Source organism: Clarias gariepinus, chromosome 2 (genome assembly GCF_024256425.1).
Source record: "Clarias gariepinus isolate MV-2021 ecotype Netherlands chromosome 2, CGAR_prim_01v2, whole genome shotgun sequence".
NCBI classification, from domain to species: Eukaryota; Metazoa; Chordata; class Actinopteri; order Siluriformes; family Clariidae; genus Clarias; species Clarias gariepinus.
The window spans coordinates 20,640,048-20,659,232 of record NC_071101.1 but is presented as its reverse complement, the minus strand read 5'-3'; the positions used below and the strand labels follow the sequence as shown (position 1 = coordinate 20,659,232).

Genomic DNA, 19,185 nt, shown 5'->3' with positions numbered 1-19,185 from the left:
TAATATTTAAATATCACAAATAAAAAATGAAATAAAAAGCAGAAGATTAAAATCACATTTTAAGACTAACCAAAAGCAATGTTGTGTTGCAATTTTCAGTTAGCAAAACATGAGCATGTGTGATAAGATGTAATTTCATTATTTAAAGTCGAAGATTATGATTATTACTATTGTTGTTGAGTCTAAAATTATTTTCCTTGGGGTAAGAGGTGAGCTACAGTACGTATTCTTGGGATTCGTTGTCTTGTATTATTATTATTATTATTATTTAAATGTGTGATTATGTGCTTTATTGATCTTCGGCGTGTTGTTGTAATGTCTGTGTAAAGGAAGCCGTGCTGTTTCCCTGTGCCCTCCCACACCACCTGCCCTGGACATGAAGCGCTTTGTGGCCTGTGCACTGCAGGTACCCGCGCGCTTTCTTTTAAGCGCTCTTGTCCGAACAGAGGATTAGCTGCGATAAGCTAACGGTTTCGCGCAGAGGAGGAGCTCTGACTTACGGGGGTCATTGCCGGAATTCGCGGCTGACAAAGAGGCAAAACACACACACACACAGACACAGACACTCCTCAGTCTTTCTTCAGACATAAGGCCTGGTTCTAGTGGCTGGATACCTTTTCACACAGCCTCGTCTCCTGTTGCTCGCTACAAAGCGCCTGTGTGAGCGCGCGCCGGTTGCCAGGCGAGTCTGAATGCACGAGCAAGAGGCGGAGCCGGGAGCGCGAGACGTCTCTGTTAACGCGGGGACTGACGTGTGGCTGCGCACGCGCTTCACTCCGGAGACCTGCGCGAAACGATCTGTGGGCGACGGTGCGACGTCTGCGGCCTATAGCTTCATAAAACCAACGAAAAAAGATGCAGTAAATTAAACAATTACACATTTTCCTAGAGAATACTGGAGAAACTATAGGGTAAATTCAGGTATATTAGGTGGAATGTGATTACAATCCTCTGGCCTAAGAATTAAAAGTCAGGACGTACAGTATATTAATTCTTTGTTGTGAACCTTTTTGATAAACCTCACATGATCTCATCAATGGGACATCATTATAAAGGTGAAATGGTCAATATCAAAAAGGCTGTAATGGGCTAAAAAATGTTTTTCTAGGTAAGAAATTTAAAATCATGCAGAGCAATCCATGTGGACACGCTATCCTTTATTGTACACATCATTTAGTGTACACAGTGGATATTCTTTCTATGGTGCACCACATCTTCTGTCATTTTTTTTGTCTCTCTTCTGATGGTCACATTATAGCAACAAGAATGGTGTGACTACTGACATCTTATACTACAGACTGCTGCCATAATTCATTTCAGGTATTTTTAGGGCATAGATAACAACTGTTTGCATATATATTGCATATATTCATGAGGTTTATACAGAAAAATTCCCAGTGTTGAATTAACACAGAAAGTGTTATATTAACACCATAGTTTTCAAATGGGTTCAGTTGAAAGAGTTGAAAGAGTTAATTCAATAGGATTTCACTGTGTACATGTATTAGCTGTACTAATTTGACAAATAATATGCATAAAACTAACGAAAAATTTTCACTGTTTACTCACTCACTCATCTTCTATACTGCTTTATTCAGTATTCAGGGTCACAGGGACCTGGAGCCTATCCCAGGAGGCTTAGAGCATTTGACAGGGTACACCCTGGAAAGGGTGCCAATCCATCGCAGGGCACACACACATACACCTATTCACACATTACGGGCAATTTGGGAACGCTAATTAACCTGCATATCTTTTGACTCAGTGAGGAAACCAGAGTACCCAGAGGAAACCCACCAAGCGCGAGGAGAACTCCATGCACACAGGGACAGGAATCGAACACGGACCCTGGAGATGCAAGGCGACATTGCTAACCACCACACCGTGCCACCTTTTTTTAAAATTCAGGTTAATGATTGCATGAATAAGTAAGCTAAACTTAATAAAAATTTGTAAACATGCTATTGAGAATAAAAGTCCCCCCCAAAAAATGTGTCCCAAATCACCAAACATATGATTAAAATAGGTTTTAGATTCAACTGAAAACAATGAAAACATGTCTTTTTTTTTTTTTTTTTTAAGAATACAATATAAAATATTTGCTGAAGGGTATTGCATGTTGAGAGATTTTCTTTTAATGATGTCTTTATTATAGTTAAATTTAAAGACTATCACAATATATCTGCATTTAGGTTGGATGCAGGTTAAATCGCAGGTAGACCGACAGAATATTTTATGGGTATTAATAAATACAATCATCAGAATGTAATAAAAAGTTTTAAAGGTCTAATTTTACCAAACTTATAATATTTCGAATACTCTAATATATTTTCATTCCTAATATTCCTTTTGACCTTTAGCTTCATCACTACATACAAAATAAAATCTTATATAATTGTATTAATCAATATGATTATTTTGATCGTTTATGTCAGTTAAATGCACAAGTTTATGTGTGAATTAATCTGTCAGGCATTGAACAGCATTTTAAAATTTTAATGGTTTATCCCTAAAAAGCTAAAAAATTTGCCAATATTTGGGCTTATGATACATGAAGAACACTGATCCTGTGCATATACCAACTTTTAGATATTCCATACAGGCTCAATGAAAGAATCTGAAGAGCAAGGCATGGAATAGATAATATAATTCCTGGCATGGGTCAATAGAACTATTTAAATACTTTTTTATGCTCAAATAAGCCTTAAACTTTTAAACCTTGACGGCCCTTTTATGTGAAGTTTGTCCAAAATTTTGTGCTCTCTGGCTTAACTTTATGCTAAAACTTCATGAAATCCATGTGCACCATATACTGTTAGGCTTGCTTAAAAACAGATACGCATTACTATTACTGCATATATTCTATATTTATTCATATTTTCATATGTGCACTCGTATACTGACAGTTCCCTCACACTGCACAACATGACTTCATTTTAAATCAGGGTTCCAAAAAATTGGCCTATTGCAGTGTTACTTTAACTAGATTGGGAGCATGGTGACTCATCAGTTATCTCTGTAGCCTTGCATTTCCAGGGTTGGGGGTTTGAATCTCACCAGTTCTATCTTACCTCACAAAAGAATGCTGTTAGTTCGATTGGTTAGGCTAAATTACTGTTAAATGCAAATGTGCATATGCATGTTATTCTGTAATGAATTCTGTAAATGGTCTCATCTATGGTGGCTAATTGTCATGAGCTCAGTTTTTTGAGAAAGGCGTTGGACCCGTTTTGACTCTTGTCTAAATAAAGACAGATATTTAGCCAGACTAAATATAAATAAATTGTCTTTCATGTCATAATATGATCATCCCATGTGTATATTTTTATGTCCTTAGCAAGGAAGAATATATTTCACATTTTTCTAAAAATATCCAAAGTTTGCTATTAAGACATTTTGATATGTCCAGGCCACCACTCTAGGACTTTTCCTGAGGAACCTTATTGACTAATTTATGAACATGAAAACTACATGAATATATCTTACTATAAAGTTTTCTGTGTTTTATATTTGTGTATAGTTAAAACCTGAGATTCACCCTTCACACAATAACCATTTTATTACTCCTTCTTATCACTCCTTTCATTTCATTTCATCAATGTTTTTGTAGCAAGGAAGTATGTCTAATTTCTAATTTTGGTTTATTTCTCCAATTAATAGGTATTAGAAGATGACAATATGGAACAGTGATGAAATTGCCAGGAATCAGTTTTATCAATTGCAAGGATTTAGTGAAATATTTTAGAGCAATAGCACAATTTAAAAAGATCAACTTAACCCATTCCATTTTGTTTAAACTGGACAATATAAAATAAGTAATTTTTTATCTCTCAAAAACATTTTTTTTCATTTCTGAAACCACAGGATAAAGTATAAATTATCATTTAAGTCAAAAAGAAATGAACTCTATTACATTACATTACTGTGAAGATCCATGCAAAGAAAAAGAATTTAACTAAGACAGTGAATATTATACCTATTGTTATCGCTAAAATATGGAAATTGTTTAAGTTGGCTAATGTACAGTAGATACACAACTTTCCATAATGAATAAATAGATAATTGAATAAAATCTTACAGTAAGGTGATGGGCAAATACAAGCTGCCACAACAGCTTTAATTCACTTCAGCTAATAGTCTACATGTCTCTGTATCTGTACTGTGGTAAGAAATGTTTGTCCCCGAAAGATATTGCTTCAATTAATAGTTTGAAAGTAATCGTTCAAAACCTCACATAGTTGTACACTTAAGTTGACCGTTGACTGAGAAGGCTGCAGCACAATATTTATTACATTTTATGCCACCATAGGTTTTTAGTAGTTTGCTTGTTTTCCTTATTTATTCATTATTTTTAAATTATTATATTCTAGTTAGAAATGATGCCTCAGTAAATTACCCAGGCTACAGTGTTATTATTTAATAGTTGTACACTACACATTGCAAATGAAATACTTGTGGGAATCATCTCCTCTGGGATCCCTTAAAAGCTTAACATTATTCCATAGGGAATGAGTGCATGTGTGTGTCCTTCTTCATGTGTTTGCTTATGCTGATCACACACACTCTGTCTAGCCCGCACACCCCATTGCTGGTTATAGCAGACCGATACTCTCAGTCAGACACTGGAAGAGGGGGATCCATCGTCACCCCACATCCCTTTAGTCTTTCCAGTCCAGACATTTTGGGGGGTCTGTCTGGACTAGCTGTGGTAGACAGCAGCCCACTCCTCCCCTTCATCAGGAGCTAAGAGGACCTTGAACTCCTGTCACAACAGCTACCCACAGGGGCAGAGGTCAACACCCACAGTCACTTTGTCACACAGTACTGAATCAATGTTGCATTATAATCACATTCACATTTCAATGGAATTCAGACATGCATTCCTATGCACCCTAAACCACAGACAACACGTGACTGTCTGTTTAAATTTCTGTAGTCATATTCAGAATGGATATTTTGTTCAAAAATAATAATAATTTATAAATTCCTATTTTTTCCCTTCAGTTTGTTGTACCATGTGTATTTTATAACTAAACAGGTGATCATTATTGATTGATCAAACTCTAGAAATAATTTTATTTATCAGGTAAAGTAAAACATAATCTAAGAATTAAACATTTGGTCCCGTTTAATCATCACACAGATTTCTGCAACAACAAAAAAACAAGGGGTATCGTAAAATCCTGTGCGTAAAATAGACTGTTTTTCAATTTTATTGAATATAACCCACTATATATATATATATATATATATATATATATATATATATATATATATATATATATATAGGCTATATATATATATATATATATATATATATATATATATAGAGAGAGAGAGAGAGAGAGAGAATATTTTTTAGACTTCATTTGACCTATTATATTAATAATTTTTTATAATAATATTATATTAAAACAGTTGCTTAAAACAAATAGAAATATAAAGTAACAGATTATACGAGGCTGCAAGTCAAGGCTGTGGTTTTACCACTAAACATTATGTCTTACCTTCTCTCTTTCCAGACAAAATAGAATACTCACTTTAATAAGGCTCTTATTGTTTTAAGGTGACTAAATTACAATATAGGATTTTTTTTCCCACGGAGTGTTGAATTTTCTTAAAAATTTAAGCTTGTAGATTCAGTTAAAAATTGCAAAGAAAACATTGCTGCTTTACATTCTCGGTTATGAGCATCGGATCAGTAATTAAGCATCCCTATCACAGCAGGTTTTATTTAGCTATAGTTTATGCGTTTTCCCCAAGCATCGCAAAGTTGCTAAGTGAGAGATCAGTGTGATACTCGCTGCGATGCTTAGGGAAGCTCGGCCATGTTAATCAATCACGCCTTTGCACATTTACAATAAACTGTAACTGATTTTTTATTCTACAACGAAACAATAAACGCGGAACCACCCCAACACTATATCACAACAATGCATACAATTTTAGAAAAATATTGCATTGAACTCAAAAAGCGTGAAAAAAAATGTATCATCATGTAATTATTAAAACAAAAAGTATATTAAATGTTCGTTAGTTTTCGCATTTCCTTTATTCATTTTGCTCTAATTAGAAAACTGAAAGGAATGAAATAACCAGCCACTTTCAAATGGAAAAAAATAAGTACACTATAGACTGGGATATTTAATATTTACTACTGACATACTGACTTTTCTTAAAAATACTATGCAATCAATTATAATTTGTATTTAGTGTATCCCAGTATTATTCAATAATAATAATAATAATAATAATAATATTTCGAAAAATCAATGCATATCATTAATATTAATAACCCTTTTTTCAGAACTGAGTTTGAAAGTTGAAAAGTAAGTTGAAAACGTTGGCACTCTTAAACTAATAAACTCTTCAACTCACACGTTTCGTGCTGCATATTAAGCTTTTCTGAATAAAAGAGACTTTGTTTCTTAAACAAACAGGTCGACGATTATGCACAGTGAATATAGAACCCATGGTATATAGAAATGCTGCATTTTTTCCTACTCTGAATAAAACTGGTAATTGGTAAAAGCAAAAAATGATAAAGAATTTATAGAATTTTCCCTTTTCCGTTTTTGTGCATTTTGTTTGTTTGCTTTAGTTTGTTTGTTTTGCAGATTTTGTCAACCTATAACAAAAAATACCAGTTCTGGGTATTAATTACACTATTTTAATTGTCTGACTTTTTATTTTTGATACACCTTTTAAATAGATGTTTTTGCAAAATATTGATTTTGATTATTTGATTAGTTTGAATTACTATCATTACACACGACCTGTGAATCTTAATTGTTCCTTATTTAACAAAATGAAAATAACATACAAATTAGTACTATTTAAATTGAATAGTAAATAAATTAGATCCTCTTTTAAATGGAGTTAGGCATATTTAAAGATGTGACCATTTATAACATTTTCAAATTTACACGTGTAACATGGTTTATTTTATTTTTCAAGGACATTTAAGGCTGAATTAAGATATGAATCTTTTCTTCAACAGATGTATAATATTATAATATTAACGTGCTTTGCCATTTAATTGGGAAAATATTTATTTGTTACATAGGAGATCAAATGTAACAGGTAGTTCAGTCATCCTCAGCGACGCATCCTGATTGGGCTTTCTAACTCCACCCACTCTACCCCCGTAAAGCGCGCGCGTTGGTTCTCAGCCGCGTCCCCGCACTCTGATTGGTCGGTCTGAGCATTGGCGCTTACAGAGCCGCGGTGACGTCAGTGCAGACGCTAGCGACCAGTGGAAGAAAAGCGGTGGTCGGTGGTACCCGAGGTGCAGAAGAGCAAGCGGAGGGTCGGACATTAGCATCATCCGATGATCATCAATAAAATCGATTTCTGCCTGAAGACAAGGCTGTAGGCTTTCTGTATAGCTGAGTCAATATAAAACAAAAACTTAGTCGTCGTTATGTGCTTAGACGCTACAGGATTAGAACACACACACATGTAATGAGAAAAAGAGAGAGACGTGTGGAGCTACCGACTGGCTGCAGCACCACATCGCCACATCAGAGGAGGATGCCGGAGACGCTGCGTTATAACTCTCAGCCGATTTATTGCCTATGGGGTCCTGAGGTATTATTTTCTATAAATTAAAAAAAAAAATAGTCACTTTAATTGCAAACATTCTTTTGCGGCATTACATACACAAATATTTATTTATTTTTTATTATAACCAAATGTTGAAATATTGTATAAACTAAGCGTGTGAAATAGGACCCGCTTGTGTACTGGTTGTGATTTTTCATTAGGTTGATAATTTTTATGAAGGATATATATATTTTTTTTTATTCTTTTTTCTTTTTTTTTTTACTCCACTGCCGACCTCTTTAGCAGTGAACCAGGAATGGGTGGACACTATAAGGACAAGACTATAGTGTGTTATAGCGTGTCTTTTGTCCTCAGCAACTTCCACTTGTTCACTTTCACTCCTTAGGCACTGCTTAGCCTGGTTACTATCATCCTGTAGATGTGTTAGCTGTGTAAATGGATCAATAAATGTTTTATTCTTGCTATGTTAGATTTATTTTTTTAAACAATAAATAGTACTTACAATGATACACTAAAACATTCATTGAAATTATTCTCACAGTAAGCTTATACACTGTCACCTACAAGTTTGACTGCAATCTCCATAGGCCTATACTCACCGCCTTTAGTCCTGCAACACAAATCAGACTTAAATAATGCATACCTATTTCCAACCTCTTGATTGTTTTTCAGCTATTAATTGATATATGCGATTACATTTCTACATGGTCAATCAAAGCGCAGGTAAAATGACTGGCACTTAAATAGTTGAATATGTGTTAGTCAATTTCTAGAGGAACATCTAATAGAAGAGTTGGCTTTGCTGAATGGTAATTATTTAGCAAAATATTATTTAACGATATTACAGATGGAATCAAATATGCAGATTAGTGTACATACTGTAGTATGTGTACCATTTTCTAAACAGAGGCCTACCCACATGTAAGGCATGCCCATCTTACACACACTTTAAACACACTAGGCTTCCACACACCATGTACGCTCAAGGCTTCCACACACCATGTACACATGCGGCTTATATGCACCATGTACGCACCAGGACTTACACTAAACCTAGACACACGACATACACATTAATCAACCACACCATGCACATATGTCTTAACATTAGCAGAGGTATATGTCTTTAATTTTGTTAAGATAATATTGTAATTGCATCTCAGGATTTCATGCATTTGTGTTTGTAATACTTCTAAAATTATGAGCATAACCTTTGTCTTTTACATATGGTGGTAGACGGTTAGGGCTATGAATTTAAAAATGTAACTTTTAAAATTTGGAACTATTATTATTATTATTATTATTATTATTTAATGTATGATTATATCCTCACTTGAAAATGTATGTTTCTGTTTGAAAAAGAAAAATGCCAAGATTAGGTGTTATGTGAAGATATATGATACCACAATGTCTAAAATTTCTTACAACCATAAGTATTTTTACTAATAAAAAAAAAAGATTCATTATTGGAATGGGATGTGTGCTGAGAAAAAAAAATATTTTTAGTACTGATTCTATCCTGCATATATTTTTAGAACAGATTTTTGGGGAGTCCTAAAACATTGGGCATGCTAACATGTAGAAACTATTCTGAAGGTTAGCCTGTGCTTCATCATGTTGCTAATTATTTTCATTCTTTATTCATGTTTTTCTATTTTCATTTCAGATGTGTACACATGACTCCTCCTCCTTGAGATCTTGTTTTCCTCAAGCAGAAGCAGCAGTACGCATGGAGAGGGGTTGGTTTCTGTCTTTGGTTATCTAGCTGTATGAGTATAAAGTCATGTCATAAAGCTAGATAACCGAAAGTAGAAATTAATCTCAAACTCGCATCCATCCTCTGTGAATCTCCCAAACTGTGTGACTTAAGGACCAATTTAAGGTAGGCCTAGAAAAAAAAGGGATTTTCTGCAAAAAAAAAAAAAATGTAATACAAGTGTTGTTCATTTCCTGTTGAGTTGATTTAAAAAATGGAAAATTGAACATTAGAAAAATGGCATGTGAAATATTTATTTTTATGTGAAAATGACTGTTTAATTATCGTATGTTAAAATTACACACAGAGGCTAGATCCTTGATGCTAAAGGAGTGACTGGGCTATAGGTTACTTGGACCTTTATTCTTATTTGCATCTTTTAATGCTAAATTAAGATTCTGTGCTTGATTCTTTTTTTTATTATTATTATTAAACTTTAGTAACAAATCGTGAGAATTTGATGTGAAAGATTTGTTATTTGTTCCCTTTTTTTCCTTTTTTTTGTTGCTAGGAATAAAGGTATAAGTAAATATGGAAGTGGTTTCAGTTTTGCACCTTTTCGTATGTGAATCAGTCTGTGAGAAGTCTCTGAATTTTAATTTGATCTGTTTAGCAATGTAAACATAATTGTTATTTTGAAATTTTATTAATCTACATTATCAGCTATTGGCACTATTCAACATAACTCCAAACACAAAATAAATTGTATATTACAATTGTATATGACACTTATGATGTATTATAAATCAGTAAATTTACAATTTATTTTCATTAAATGTTGAGCATCATTGGTGGCTTTGTGTTTAAAATCTTTGCTTATTTATTGATTTATTTGTTTGTTTGCTTTTTAAATAAATCGTATGCCTCCTTTAATAAAATGGAGACATGTTGTAGTGTCTCCTGTAATGCATGAGCACACGTTTACAGATCGTGCAGGACGTGCTTTATGGTGTCCGTGCAGCAAACCCGTTAGTAGTTGCCATGGTACCAGCTTGGTGATAATAACAATGAATATTTTGCAATGCTAAATTTTCATTTGCAATTTTTCTGCATTGCCATTCAGCTCCCTGCTCCGATCCGCAACATACCATGATGAAGTAATGTGTCATGAACTTGGACACCATGCTATATAGAAGAAGTGACAGGAGGAAAACGCCTTTGTCCCTGACTGCCATATTTCTCCTCATGCCAAGAGATCTCCAGTGCCATCTGGGGGATATGGGGCACCGTGCCCATGCCACCGGCGATGAAACCCCTTCATCTCCCTGGAGCTTTGGCACGATGAATGAGGAAGGCAGGGAGGCCATCTTGAGGGAGATCTCATTGAAACAGCTAAGATGGCTGGACTGGCACACGAGGTGAGTTGCATCATAGCCTTTTTTATTCTTGTGTGTGTGTGTGTGTGTGCGTGTGTATGTGTGTGTGTGTGTGTGTGTGTGTGTGTTTGCATGCACATGTACATGGATGCATTTAGGAGCTAAACCAGTCACACAGCTTTTTGCCTATGTGATTTTGCTATACTAATTAAGAGAGTGGAGGAGGGGAGGTAAAGAAAACAAATGAGCTGGCACCGATTGCAGGAGAGGCTGCCATCTTCTTTTGTTTGGCTCGCAATATGAACGAACATAGAATTTTGGTCTTTAAGACTTATGTTCATACCACACATCTACCATTATATTGTGGTTGAATAACATTGTGGTAAAATTGCATTTTATATTCTATGAATCGAGTAAGACACTGTGACTAGCTATGAGACTTTTATTAGGATGCCTCTATTTACCTTCTACTGAGCAAAATAACATGCACTAGGTTTTCCATTAATTAGTGCAATGTTTTTTATTAAATAGATAAAATACAAAGGTAAAATTCAAATACAGCTGAAGCGCATAATTTGTGCATAATTATCTTACTGGATTTCTTTAATACATATGTAATATTTGAATCTCGCAGATTTTATTTCTGTCACACAAAGTGAGAATACCTGAAACCGAAACATCATCCAAGAGTGATGGAATTATATTTTTAGTTTCACTCGGATTTGATTTATTTGTTTGATTTATTTGTTTTCTTTTTTTTTTTGTGATAGAGCAGTGGGAAAGTTGGATATATTGTACACAGTTGAACAATTCACTTTTTCAGCAAAGTAAATAGTTTTGTTTGCAGTCAGGGATGGATAATGAGAGGAAAATAGAGAGGAAACAATAAAGCAACTAGCACGGCTAATGAGTGGGGCTGAGCAAAGATCCTCTTGACATAGTTGCACTGAAAGGAAAGAAAAGGCCAAAGTCTCAGTCTGTATCAATGAGAGAGGCAGCATCCCGGAGGCACTTCCCATAGGCTCTGCTCTCTGCGCCATTCTGTTCTACATTCCCTCCTCCATCCCAAACCTTCTTTGCCTGTAGAAATGTCAACTAGTTGAATAAGTGAACTAAAGAACCAAGGAATGACTTAACAAAATGACTGAATGGCTGTGCAAAATGCTATTTCCTTTTTCTTTTCTTAAATTTCAATCACAAAATACACAAGAACAATATTGTTGCCAGATAAATAAAAATCTAATCTTGCACAAATCAGTTAGATCATGACATTTATGTGCACATATAATATCTCAAGATTAATAAATAATTCTCTTTTGTCAGGTGTTTGCGTGCACTTTTTAAATGTTCTGCTTTACAGTGACAGTGAGCAATGCTCTGATACATTTTCTGGTGCCTCTTCCTCTTGCTCCCTGGTCACAGTTGAAATGGCTAAAATGGCACCCCATGCCCCTGGCACTCTAGTCTCCATCTTGAATGGATGTGAGACTGAGATGGGTCCATGGGCTGCCATGGGGTCGGCAGCTGCAGCAGCATGCCTTAATGAACAGAACGTGGTGTCTGCCATTATTATTCTGCCCCACTCGCATCTTTCCCCGCTCATTGGAGACCCCCTCCCTCCTAAAGCACCGTTCCCACCATTGTCAGGACTGGTACTTCTCCACCATCGCTCGAAGGGGGCAGGGTGGGAAAGCCCGGAGCAGACTAGACAGGACCAGATGCCAAAGACATTAGACTGGTATGCAGATTGGAAAGCTTTTGTGTGTGACTGCGTGTGTGTGTGCATACAGGCAAATAAACAGGAGCAGGCAGTAGGCCCCCGATCATGTTAATTGGTCTACTCATTGCTAATGCTTGTCTGGTACAGATGGAGATGCTGTTGGTTGTGCGGGCATACGTGAAACAGGCCTTTTGTCCAAACTCTATAACGTACACTACAGCTGTAGCATTCAGTGTATGCAGGCTATTTAAAATTACTGTACAATTACAGTACGTTTTTTTATTTTTATTTTACAACACTGTTATAGCACATTGCAGTCATTTATTTATATTTCATGTTGTGTTGTAGAATCATTTAGCCAGAGCTTAAATATTTTAACGTCAATGTATTACAATAGAAGTCTATATCATTAATACTGTACACTAGGATTAAACTTTAGGGTGTTATATTTAAAAAAAAAAAATTATTTATTCTGCATCAATATAAAATATACATTTAAAATGTTAAAATTGATTAATTAATAAACTCTGGTTAGTGAAGAATTCTGTGTTAATGTAAGTTTTATTCTACATTCTGCTGATTATCAGCATTTTTAAATCCAGGTCTTTTCTGCAGTGTTAATTATTTAAAGGAAAGCGCTCACCAATTAAAAAAGGCAAACAACCAGGGACAGGATGCTGTAACAAATATTAGTGTGTACATAGGGTCGACTGGATGGTGATAATCTGCTGAAGTAACAGTCTGGAATAAAAGCAGAGAAGGGAAGAAAAAGGTGACTTAGACACTGTTAATAAAAAAAAAAGAGTTGGTTGGTGTGTTCAAGGAGATGAAGGGGGGGGGGGGGCATGTGACATTGATGGCGAGATGAAGCGCCATGTTTAGTTCTATAAAAAATGCCCTTTTGTGTTGTAACAGTCTGACAAATGGACATGCTTTTTAAAAAATATATAAATGTAATAATTTACTTTTTAATTGAATCAACAGGAAATAATGTTTATGAACACACACATACTACATATATATATATATATATATAGTACATATATAAAGTATATGTACACATTTAAGTTATTTATAATTTAGGTTAAGTACAGTAAGACTTTGTGTACAACATGGCCAAAGCTTAAAACTCTCATTAATGAGGTACAGTAAATCCTCAAAGAGAAAAGAGGAAAAGCTCAAGAACAACAATAGGGATCACTCAAATCAGTGTTATACATCTTTAGCATTGGATGTTTAGTCACAGCAGCTACATTTTGACAAAGATATACCAAGTAAAGACATATTGCACATGCAGATGCTGAAAATTATATGTTTTTACACAAACACACACACACACACACACACACACAGGCAACCTTTTGCACTTATGGTCCTCCAAAATATGGAATGTTTTTTTATAATGAATATGAAATCCTTACATATGTGGTACTCCTCGGTTCACATTAAGTCAAGCCTCCTCATTACGTGTAAGCATGGATTGACAACAAGAAGGGCGACATACAAGGAATGGCAGGAGTATTAAACCAACCTCACATGCCATTCAGAGCCTTGGATGACATCCAATGTAGGTCAAGCTTAATCTTTAGCTGAGACTAATCTCTTGCAAAGAATGTCTTAAGTATCTCCAAGGAAGATAGAGACGTTCTTCTAGTCGAGGCTTTACAGATTAGAAGTTGTCTGCATGAAAAGCACATGAGCAGAGGTTATTCTCTAAGACTTAACTGGGAATAAGGGTCTGTGTTAACCAGAGTATTTAATACTGTGGTACTGGATAACACATGTGACTGTATGGAATGATGGAAATAAAGTGTAAGAAATGATGTTTACAGCTTTTAAAACTTCAAAATGAAGTTTGGCTGTTCATGATTTATTGGCCTTGTAAATGATGTAGAAATATAATTATTCAATGTATAATTTATAATTATTATTTAATGTATGTTAGATGTGCTGTTGTATGCTTCTAGAAGTATAAATTGTACACTTTATCAATTCATATGTTTGATGGTGTATGCAGTTACTATTGTTAAGTCTACTAGAACAGGATTTAAAAGCTAACAATTTTTTACAAAACAACTGCTTATTAACCTTTTTTCATAAAAAATACAGAATTAAATATAATAAATACATGAAAAAGTCAACACTGCTACTGCAAAAAAAAAGGATCTAAAATAAGCTCTCTTGTAGCTATCTGTAGCGCTGCAAATCTGCATGTGACATGCATGTGAAAAAAAAACTTTAGGCTATCCATCAAGTTCAAGTTCATTGCTGTAGAGGCATCCTGTCTGTAGCCTGTCTGTAGTCGTATACTCCTTTCTCTCTCCATCTCTCTCTGTCGTCCCTCTCCGAGGGAGAGCTGTTCACCCTCTGACCTGTGTGGAGGTTGCTATGGGAGTGAGGCTGGCTGCCTCAATAATGTGGCTGTGAAAAGGCAGTGCTGTCAGGGCCATCTCAAGATGTGTGCCCCCCTCCACTCCTCCACAGCTGGGCACAGCCCGAGAGCCTGGGAATGTCAGAGCCTTGGGTTCATCAGACACCCCCGAACCCACAGTAACCCCCCCAGAGACAGCACCCCTCCCACAGCTCGAGTCTAGCCATCGTCTCAATCGACTGTCTGCAGCCACATCCGAACCCCTGTTTGTGCAGCACTCATCCCTCGTGCAATGTGTACTTTAGGGTCGCCCTAGAGCATCTATGTTTTTCAGTCATCTCATAGGGGGAGGTATTCTCTCTCTCTCTCGCTCTCTTTATCTCTCTCTCCCGCACACACACATGCACACACACTCTCTCAGCTTGTGCATGTAGTTAATAAATTACCATTTTAAAGCCTAAAAATTTCATATGGATGTTGTGGAAACTAATGCAATAACTATGTAACTATAAAAATGAAAAATAAGGCTAAGCAAAACAATACCAATCTTCTGAACACACTACGTTCTCAAAGTGTTTGTGTGTATGGGTTTTGTGTCTGTGTGGGTTTTGTCCATGGAGGCTGCATGCATGTTTTTTCCCCTTTATTCTAGTCTTGCATGCTACTGGGAGGGACAGAGAAATAAAAGAAAAGTGATTTGCATAAGCTGCATGGAGTCCAAAGGCTGATGAAAAAAAAAACAGATATCAGAGACCAACCGAAAGAAAAAGGACAAACCCTGTGCTGGGTAGACAGGAAAGAGAAAGGTTGTGTTTGCATGGGAGATGGGGTAAAAATGACTGAAAGAGTCTGATCTGTTCCCCTACAGTGATGAAAGCAATTGGATCATCTGTGTATTAGTTTAAAAGTGTGACAGAGTTGAAATACTATTTACAAAGGCTTATTGTAATACAGAAAGGAAAGATTGGTTGGGTATGTAAGAAATAGATGGACACATTAAGCCACTACCATCATTACTATACTGTAATATTTATGAACAACAATCTGTTATACTGTAGTATTTATAAACAATACTATTTTATTTAATTATTATTTTTTTTATTACATACACAAGATATTTTTGGCTTTTTACATCTCGCTTTGACATTAATGCTATACTTTTTTCCCTTTCTTTCTTCCAGAATTGGATGGGTATTAAACTGCGCATTCTTGGCTTGATAACGGCAGCAGAGGACAATGGAAAATACGATGCATCTCTTTGAATTGTTTTTTTCTGAAAAAAACAACAACCATATTTGTATTGAGAAAATGTCCTAATATTGACAATCAAATGTATACATCAGTGCATGCTGTGCGTTAGTAGGAACTATTGACCTACAGTAGGGTTTTAATTTAATTTAATGTTTGTATTCTGTGTATTAGACTGTAATTTGTTTGCTCTGGAAAACAAAAGCATTTTACATAATTTGTATGTTGTTCACTCTGTTTAATGTATTAAAAGCTATTTCAGAAACACCAGTCTGTCAATTCTGTATGATGCAAACAGCTTACATAAAATCCTGATCCAAATGTTTATTACAGTTGTGTGAAAATGTTTTAATGTTTTTGTACTAACAGGATCACTTCTCACCTCAGTGCAGATGAACACATCACACATAATGCTGGCTATAGATTCAGAAAAAAATCTGATTTTTTTATGAGCTGGAATCAGCACCTTGGACAGGGAACACCATTTATAAAGCATTACATGTTTTGCATTGAACAAAAATGGATAAATTGCATATATGACTTTTTACATGCAATTGCAAAGCGCGTAATAATAATAAAAAAAAAAAAAGCAAATAAACACACACACACACACACACACACACATATATATATATATATATATATATATACACCCAACTCGAGGCAGCCTACGTCGTGCTTAAACGTAATTTTCTGCCTCTGTTTGATAAGGGTATGCAGAAAAGAAACGCTTTTTATCAGAGTTATGCTGGAAAGTGTGTACAGTATGTGCTTTTAATTAAGCTTTAATTAGCCGCTAAAAGGCTGCTCAGCTGTGGAGGCAAGCAGATAAACCAATAGCACTGCTATTATGAGCTCAGAAACTCTCTTTAAGCACACACGAATAGTTTCATGTCATCAAACTGTATGCCTACACTCTTTACAGCAGTATGTTGGTTTCCTTTTTTTTTTAATCATCCTAAATAGAGACCTGGACTACAAGGTAATAAGCTTTAGTAATCTGTAAAACACACACTAACCACACCAACGACTCCTGGGAAGGAGTGGCTTGCACCTCGGCTTCTCCACTGAATCATATGAGGATATGAAAGAGACGGTGGTTTATAATTGCTTATTACCACTGCATTGAATGAGTTCCTGTTATTTCCAGCGCACATTGATCAACCTTCTGGTCAAGGTCCTTTCCCTCATCGCTGCTGCTGCTTACTGATAACTAGTAGCTGTAACAGCCTAAATACCAAATTAAGCTCAAACAGGATGCAAGTTTTATTTAACTGATTGTGCAAAGTACTTAAGCTTCATTTAGTAATTTATCTACGATCAAAAAAACAAAAAAGGATGACATTGCTTTAAAAAAAAAATCTTGTAGCTTTATTTTAATTGTTTGGCTTGTAATTGCACAAAGAGTCAAAACACAGCTACACACAGCACTGAAATAACGGATATATTTCATAAAGATGTTATTTTTTTATATTCAGTTTTGACTTAAGGTATAGGCTAATTATCTAAATAATAATAATAATAATAAAAAGAAGAAATTTAATAAAAAAGAATAAAAATATAAACCTGTTCATGTCAACTTATTTAGCTAGATGAGAATAGATTTAGGGTACACGTTAAGTAAATGTCCAGTATTGACCTTGACTCCCTCAGGGACTGACGCGCTAAACGGACAATGAATTGACCATACTTGACATTGACCCGGGCTGAATAAATCTGCAATAATGCTCGTGTTATTTTGGACAGGACCTGGATGGTAGCAGTGGCCTCGGTCAGCCCCCTAGAGGACAATAAACCAGGCCAATGGGCTCCTTCGGGCAAAGGTTAAAGTCAGAGGTTAAGGACCACTAATTAAACGGTGATTTCCTTTTAATTCCCTCGTGACCACTGAGCTGCCAGTATGGTTGCTTCTTTTACAAGGCCACTAAATAAACATGTGGTGTCCGAGTACAAGTTAATAACCTCTACAAAGCTACCTTAAGGCCTGCACAGCAAGGAAGCACAGCACAGATTCTAAGGGGAAAATAAATAAATAAATAACCTCACAGCATACATACATAGATAGATAGATAGATAGATAGATAGATAGATAGATAGATAGATAGATGTTACACTACTTTTATCGTGTTTTTCATACTATTATTTTATACTTTAATTCTGCTATTCAGTTGAAGACAGGACATTCATCACGTCTGTCCCTTTGGAGAAATGCCTTAGGTAGAATTAATTTTCATAAATTTAATCTTCTCAAAAAAGATTATTTATTTGTCCTTTCTTATCGTGGTAGAATAGCTCAAGTGATTGTAAGTTTTTCACATCTGATTATGAGAGTAATGTGAAAAGTGTGTTTAAAATGCTATACCAGGAATTCAGGTAAACACATGCGACACCTTGTGAATAATAAACGACTGCCCTCCATCAAAAATGAATTAATCATAAATATTATATGTGAAAATAAAAAAAACACATTTAACATGTATTAAAACATTTTAATTTCAAGTGATTTTTCGCTAAGGGACATTTCCACAGTTTATTTAGACCCTATAGACTGTAAATCCTATTTTCTTCAGTGCATTAAACCAAATGTTTGGTTATTTCACAAGGGGTCCTCAACTTGCTGCAGAGAGAGAACAAGGTCTGCTTGTTTTTACAAGTCAGGCTGCCTCTCTGCCGCTGAGGATGTGGTATGGTTGATAAGTTAGCATAAGAATAGTGTCGGGGCTTGTGAACTGCTCTGACCTCTTGACCTCTCCCTCTGAGGACATCAATAGCATGGCTCAGGGCCTGGCCAGCCTTTTCATGCGCTCCAAGACGTGCCTAAGCTCCTAAGCATGGTGATTTAACGAATGAACATGTCCTCAGTTACGGGGTTTGTTGCTGCACACACTGCTAGAGGTTTGTTTAAAGCATCTCATAGACACACACGACCAGAAAGAAAATAGGCGGTCTGATCGAAGACAAGGGCCCATTTACTGGGAAAGCTACAGCAGAGTCTATGTACTTTGCTTCTGTTATGTACAGCTGAGGGGAAAATTTGGTAACAGTGTCTCCATTCAGTGAATCTAATAAAAAAAGGAGAAAGAAATATTGAAAAATTCATTCATCTGTACAACAAAAATATTTCTTAAACCATATCAAATTACACCATGCATATAATCATAGAGGATGCAACAAAGGGGGAGCTGTATCTTCCTTGGTGTGGGGGTGG

The 19,185-nt window shown here is 35.6% G+C and overlaps 1 long non-coding RNA gene across 1 annotated transcript; it reads left to right on the top strand.

Moving 5' to 3' along the window:
- The first annotated feature begins 9,368 nt into the window (after window positions 1-9,368).
- On the top strand, window positions 9,369-16,242 carry LOC128514171 (uncharacterized). The gene is made up of 3 exons (XR_008356440.1): window positions 9,369-9,448; window positions 10,386-10,680; window positions 15,911-16,242. It is a non-coding gene; the product is annotated as an uncharacterized LOC128514171 (long non-coding RNA).
- Window positions 16,243-19,185: the final 2,943 nt, after the last annotated feature.